This window comes from Misgurnus anguillicaudatus, chromosome 3 (assembly GCF_027580225.2).
Source record: "Misgurnus anguillicaudatus chromosome 3, ASM2758022v2, whole genome shotgun sequence".
Classification (NCBI taxonomy): Eukaryota; Metazoa; Chordata; class Actinopteri; order Cypriniformes; family Cobitidae; genus Misgurnus; species Misgurnus anguillicaudatus.
In genome coordinates this window covers 35,097,494-35,104,417 of record NC_073339.2, presented here as the reverse complement: position 1 = coordinate 35,104,417, position 6,924 = coordinate 35,097,494, and the positions used below count along the sequence as shown (strand labels likewise).

The following is a 6,924-nucleotide window of genomic DNA, read 5'->3' as shown; positions in this document are numbered from 1 at the left end:
CTGTATGTACTATGGCACTTTTCCATTGCATAGTACCCCACGGTTTGGCACCCCATACAAGCAATCCGAGGTACATATGTCCATAATTTTTTTAGACTAACACATTTGGGGTTATTTTAGTAATTGTCCTTGCTTTTCCAAGCTTAAAACGTTTGAAAACAGGGATTAGAGAACAACTTCCAACTTTAAAGCCCAAAAAAGTGCATCTATCCTTCACAGAAATAATCCACAGGGCTCCAAGGGGTTAATAAAATTAGATGCGATTTTGTAAGGACAAAAAAATATATGTATATAATTATAATAACTTCCAGTTACGATGCCTTCTTGGACCCACGCGATCCACAAGAGAGTTTTAGCGTATTGAGCATTGGTTGCCATAGGTACATTGCACAGTGATTCTTGTGAATCGCGTGATTCCAAAATGCTGTTGTTATTACAGTTTATAAGGTTTGAAATCTGGATATTTTTCTTATTAAATTGCATTGATTACCCACAGAAGACCTTTATTAACCCATTGGAGCCATGTGGATTACCTCTGGGAAGGATGAATGCACTTTTTTGGGGTTTAAAAGGATAGTTTGGCCAAAAATGATATTAAACCCATGATTTACTCACCCCCAAGCTGTCCGAGTTGCATATGTCCATTGTTTTTTAGACAAACACATTTTCGGATATTTTAGAAAATGTTTTAGATCTTTTAGTTAATTACATGTGAAGTTACGGGGTCCATGACCTTCAGATCCAAAAAAAGTGCGTCCATCCTTCACAAAATAAATCCAAACGGCTCCAGGATGATAAACAAAGGTCTTCTGAGGGTAATATGTGTGGTGTTGTTGTAGAAATATCCATATTTAAAACTTTATTAACGAAAATAATTACCTTCCGGTAGCGCCGCCATCTTAGTCGCGTCCGCATTCAAGATCATAGCTTTACGCAGCTTACGGAGGCTACTCTGCTGCTACTCTGTGCCCCCGCCCTCCGATTTTGTCATACGTCACTGAGAAAAGTGCGTACGCTACGCTAATACTCTCTCCTGAATACAGAGGAGTCTAAGATGGTAGATACCGGAAGGTAGCTACACTGTAACAAATTTCTGTAGTTTTCACAGCATTATTACTGTAAAATGAGCAAATGCTTACTGTAGAACTTGTATACAGCATGTTGCTGTAGATCTGCAAAGCATCATGGTCTTTTTTCAACGGCGGGTAAATTCTACAGTAAAAATATTTTTCCTGTGAATCACAATACAGCAATTTCTAAAGGATTTTTTTCTTCAGCCAAGGAAAGCTACGAGATTCCACACTTTCATCTGAATTTTTACTTCAGAAAGGTAAATTTGCTAATTTAATTCCAAAGTTTACTCTTGTAAAGTCTGTTTGTTCAACTTTAAGAGTGCACTGAGAGAGAATGAGCAGCACACTTCACCGTCTTGTGTGTGCATTTTGTAATTTTATTACCACAAATATATAATTCTGCATGATTTCGATATATTTTCTAGTTTGACAACATTTTATAACGTCATTAGTTTAGAGAAGGATAATAATTTAATAATAATAGTAATTGGCCGTGTCTCAATGCTTGTTTCAGAATATTAACAATTATAAAGTTGACTGTTATTCTTAGTTAATAGTAAATTGTTTAATATGCTTATGACTTGCGAATCTAATGCTCAGTTAACTTAAATAAACCAGGGTTGATGACGTATGCGAGTGCGACCTCCGCAGGCTGAAACCAGTCTCTCGAGCTGAAAGTAAACGCAGCTGAGGATATATGAGGTAAGACTTATCCAGTCTTTAATTTAATTATAGCGTTAGCATTGTGAACCAAAATTAATTTAAAAGTGTGTATTTTTGTATTTATTGGCGCGATATTCGTTTAAATCTCACGGTTTTTTTTTGTCTTGCTCGCTTACGTTGCTGCCTGAGGAAACGGAGCGGGCCGATTCGAAAGAAAGCATAACACACATTTTTCATAATTTCACGATTGTTTTACCGTTTCTTGGTCACAAAGTGTAGTTTTAGGACTAGTTCAGTCGAGAATGTATATGTATTATATTTAAATCTGCAGTCGATTGGTAAAGATAACGCCTGTTTGAACGTTTGCTTAGTGAGATTCGGTACGAATGAGAACCAAAGCATGAGCGGACATCAGTGTTCACTCGCCCCGCTGACCACCGCCCTCTCTGGGCTTCATTTCTGACAGATATTCCCTGGCTCTCATGTTGGCCTTGTTTGTTTATGATCGTCAAAATGAGATCAAATCAGCAGTATTTGGTGTCATAATGAAACTATTAATCGTTTTCTTATTCATATTTAGTGTCTTTTGTGTTTGTTATTGTTTTGGCGCGAGGTGAAAGTTAATAAAACTATAATTTTACAATGTATGCTTTCCCATTTATTCTTAACGCAATACGAGCACTCGATTATTATTACACCTTGTTCTTGTCGGTACTATATAAAACGGTTATTTATCAGTGTCAGAGAGATGTTTTTGCATGCTGCTTTTAAATATATCAGTGGCAATATCTCATAACATGTTTTAATAGTCACGTCACGATAAAATAAATGATCAATGTCCACATTTAAAAGCTGCGGTGCTTACCTGCAGTTCCACGGTGTTTTCGCGTTCTTATAAGAGATATTGCTTCAGAAAAAAATAGTTTACATTCCTCTTTCCAAGTGTTAATCGTCCACACGATGTGACAAGACATAACTCCCATTAAAGGTGCAGTGTGTAATTTTTAGAAGGATCTCTTGACAGAAATGCAAAATCATATACAAAACTATATGATCAGGGGTGTATAAAAACATTTCATAATGAACCGATTCGAGAACCAGAAAGAACTGTTGTATAAATTAATATATCAAACATGTTAATGTGCACAGAAACCATGCAACAGGAAGAAGCTGTTTTTCTCTTGGTTGATGCAAGTTATTTTTGTACAGTATTGACACACTTTTACTCTTATGAATATTGTACTTGTGATTTCTAAAAGTTATTTTTTTGTTTGTTTATTTTGTGTTACAGGAAACTTCCACCTACAGTAAGCAGATGCTGAGGCCCAGATTTTTATGCTAAGCACTCCAAGGCTCATCATGCTCGGTATGATCCCAGCACTCAACATAATAGATGCCAATTTTAGGGGTTACTTCATCTATAAAGCGTATTTGTATCAAGTCACTGTGTGAACAAAGTTTTATGTCATCTTGCACGTATATTCCAAAATTCTCAAGTGGTTATTGATCTAATAGGAAAGAAAGAGGTAGTTATGTAGGGCTAGTGTTTTCAATTAATTTTGCTTATGTAAAATAGTAAACCATATCAGATTGAATACTGTGCAATGTCAACTTTTATTTAATATTTTTTAGGAGAGTCCAATCTGAGGGCAAAAAATGGATGCTTTCCATCGAGTGCTGAGTTCTCCTCCAATTGAGTGACGGTTGTGATTTCACTTCTGCTCTAGCCTTTTTGCGTCATACTATGTATGAGGCAGCCACTACATTGGGATTTATCCAGAGGTAAGCACTGTTTTTTTATATAGTTTTGACTAAGAATGGGAACAAATATTTGAGTACTCATTCTTTAACCAACTACCCGATTAGTAAAATACTTCTTAAAGTGTTTTTTTTTAAATGAACTGTTGTGCCATTGTTAAATATCAAACGTTTAATTTAACTCGCCATGCAAAAGGTAGAAAAGCAGCACAGCTAGTCTAATACAGTGGCAGCCGGTGACTTCTTTTTTCGAGGGCGTTTGTCACAACATGTATGTAGCCCATCATGTGTGTGGTTCGTCATTTCAAAATATGTGTTTGGCACGTCGAGTGAAACAATACTTTTCCATTCACAAATTAACAAATATTTACCATAAATTTCACTGTTGTATCACTAACTGTAAACTGTAAACTCCACAAACCACCAACAGAGCATATAAAAAAATTAAAATTGTTTATTTAAAAGTAAATCACTGCGAAGTAAACTTTTATGTATATTAGGGCTGCACGATAATGAGAAAATATGCGATATGCGATAGTTCTGTTGGTGGGTGCGATGGCGATATGTCTTACTAAGAGAGATTATATTTTTATTTGCTTTTATTTTAGCATTTAGATATGTAATGAAAGAAAGAGGTAATGCATATTCTTAAGATGTAATTAAACTATGCTATACATGTGACAAAAAACTAGTAATGTGTGACCATAACGCAGTACTTTGATTTATTGAATATTTATATTAATTTCATAAATCCAACCACTCCAAACTCTCTTTCCTTTCTCTTTGACATGAACAAAGCTGAATGAACTTGTGAATATGACCCCCTTTAAAGGGATTTATTAACATTGTGAGAGGTGTAGAAAGACTAATTTTATACAATAAAATGTATAGTATATTAATGATAGACAATGCAGGTCTATGGATTGTAAATAGGTCTAAAGATTATAAAGTTGATAGGTTTGTGTAGAAGCAGTAAAATTGCCTCTCTTTCTATTCCTCTGTTGCAGATTAAAAGAGCTTAATCCGTCATTATTTTAGATTCAAAAGTATACTCTATATAAAGAATGTACTGTAGATTCAGCTTACATAATGACTGTTTGACAGTTTGAGCTATAATGGCTCGTTCAGTACAATGGGCTTGGCATTAACATTGGTTATTTGCTACCATCTTTGTAGCAAACGTTTTAGATATAAAAAGACGGTTCTTTGATAATAATACTATAAACATGGAAGAAAGAAAGTGCAGCGCGTGGCCGTGACTTTATATAAACAAGAGTAAGTTTTCATCGGCATAGAAACCGGAGGCACGCTTGACACTGCACATGCGCTATAGTGCGTTAGCGCTGACTGACTCTTCACGGCCGTCTCTGATCGACTTGGGTTTAAACAGACCCGGTACCTGAAGTAATTAAAATGGGACCGACTCGGACCTGACTGACCTTTCAAAATATTGACTCGTGTCCTTCCGTGAAGACCTCTAATGGATACAACTATGATCAAGTTCAGGAACATGGAAGGATACAATGTGACAGTGAGCTTTGCGTCGCACCTAATTCATCGGGAAACAGAAAGCACGCGAACGCACAGCGAACTCATCAGAAAAGACTCGACGTGCTCGCACGCATAATGTCATTATCAAGGACAGAAAAAGACAAAATTTGATGTTAAATATACGTGGGCAGTTGTTAATATACTTGAGAGATCCGCCCAAGTAAAGTAAGTGTGTGGGAACCACCTTCTGATCGGTGTAATTTGGACGATCTAAGCATGCAACACACAAATGATAGACACGTAAAATAAATGCAAGTTATCGCAGCTCCCTGCGATATGCATATCGCATACAGAGTTATCGCGATGGCGATACATTTTCGATATACCGTGCAGCCCTAATGTATATGTCATCAACCCGTCTGTCTTGCTTTTACATTAATAGTCAATTTCTTTCATTACAGGGTAGAGTCCAGCCCAGGAAGTCAACTAGTTCATGTCCAGATTTAAAAGAATAATATTTCTGAAAAAAAAGGTCTTGGAGAAAAACAATATTCAGGTTTGAAATCCTGCTGTAAATGTAAATCATTTAACTTTTATGCATTTGTAATTTACCAGAAACTTTTTAATAAATATTGATTGTTTTGTGTGTTCAGAAAAAAAGTGTTTTTGTATGTTCAGAAAAGTGTTGAAATTAAATGAAACATTCACAGAAAAATGTTAACATATTTAAAAAAATGTATATGTTCAGAAAAGTTTTGAGATGTTCACAGAAAAAATGTAACACAAAAAATGTATGCTATGCTATTTTTAATTTATGAATTTTTGTAATTTAAAGTGATAAAATAAATGGCATTTTTGTGACAAACAGTGTCTTCATTTTACAGTACACAAAATAAATGCAGTAATCCCTATTACAGTAGTAGTTATGAAATACAGTACTGTGATTATTACTTTAAAAGAGTTTACAGTAATTTTAATTTTACTGCAATTACATTTACAGTAAGAATACTGTGAAATGAAATACAGCAACTTACTAGCTAATTGCTGCCAGCAAGTTACTGTATTTTTCACAGGATTCTTTTTACAGTGTATTTTCGTTAATAAAGTTTTAAATGGATATTTCTACAACAACACCGCGTGGATTACCCTCAGAAGACCTCTATCCATCATCCTGGAGCCGTTTGGATTCATTTTGTGAAGGATGCACGCACTTTTTTGGGACTTGAAGGTCGTGGACCCCGTAACTTCACATTTAATTAACTGAAAGATCCAAAACACCTTCCAAAATAACCGAAAATTTGTTTGTCTGAAAAACGATGGACACACGCACCTCGGACAGGTTGGGGGTGAGTATATCATGGGTTTAAAGGTATAGCGGAGGATTTTCTTGAATTTTAGAAAAGAACCGCCTTCTCCACTTTTTAAAAAAATGCAATTGCACAACACTCCTGATTGACAACTAGGAGGACCAATAGTCTTGATGATCCACCCGGAAACAGAAAATCCTCTGCAATTAATATCATTTTTGGCTGAACTATCCCTTTAAAGTCAGAAATTGTTCTCTGATCATTATAATGCTTGGAAAAGAGGTTTTTTGAAATAACTCCAAATGTGCTCTTCTGAAAGATGATGGACATATATCTCGGTTAGGTTGAGGGTCAGTAAATCATGGGGTAAATTTGATATTTTGCTCGAGTATCCCTTAAATGAGAATACACATGTACCTAAGTGGACCACGCTGTCCAGCCGAACAATGTGTTACACCACAACACCTGGAACATATAGTATTACGTTAAACAATAGAAAAGGCTATTTAGAAAGAGCACGCCGTGTTAAAATCCTGAGTCAGGACACACTGGTTCATTTAGCTTTATTTCCAATCACGGAAAATCACTGAGTGAATCACCTTCAAGCTTAATAACAACCATGTGATTCAGTG

The 6,924-nt window shown here is 35.6% G+C and overlaps 1 long non-coding RNA gene across 1 annotated transcript; it reads left to right on the top strand.

Annotated features, from left to right (window-relative positions):
• The first annotated feature begins 2,888 nt into the window (after window positions 1-2,888).
• On the top strand, window positions 2,889-5,850 carry LOC129419835 (uncharacterized). Its single transcript, XR_008636703.2, has 3 exons — window positions 2,889-3,102; window positions 3,369-3,518; window positions 5,447-5,850. It is a non-coding gene; the product is annotated as an uncharacterized lncRNA (long non-coding RNA).
• Window positions 5,851-6,924: the final 1,074 nt, after the last annotated feature.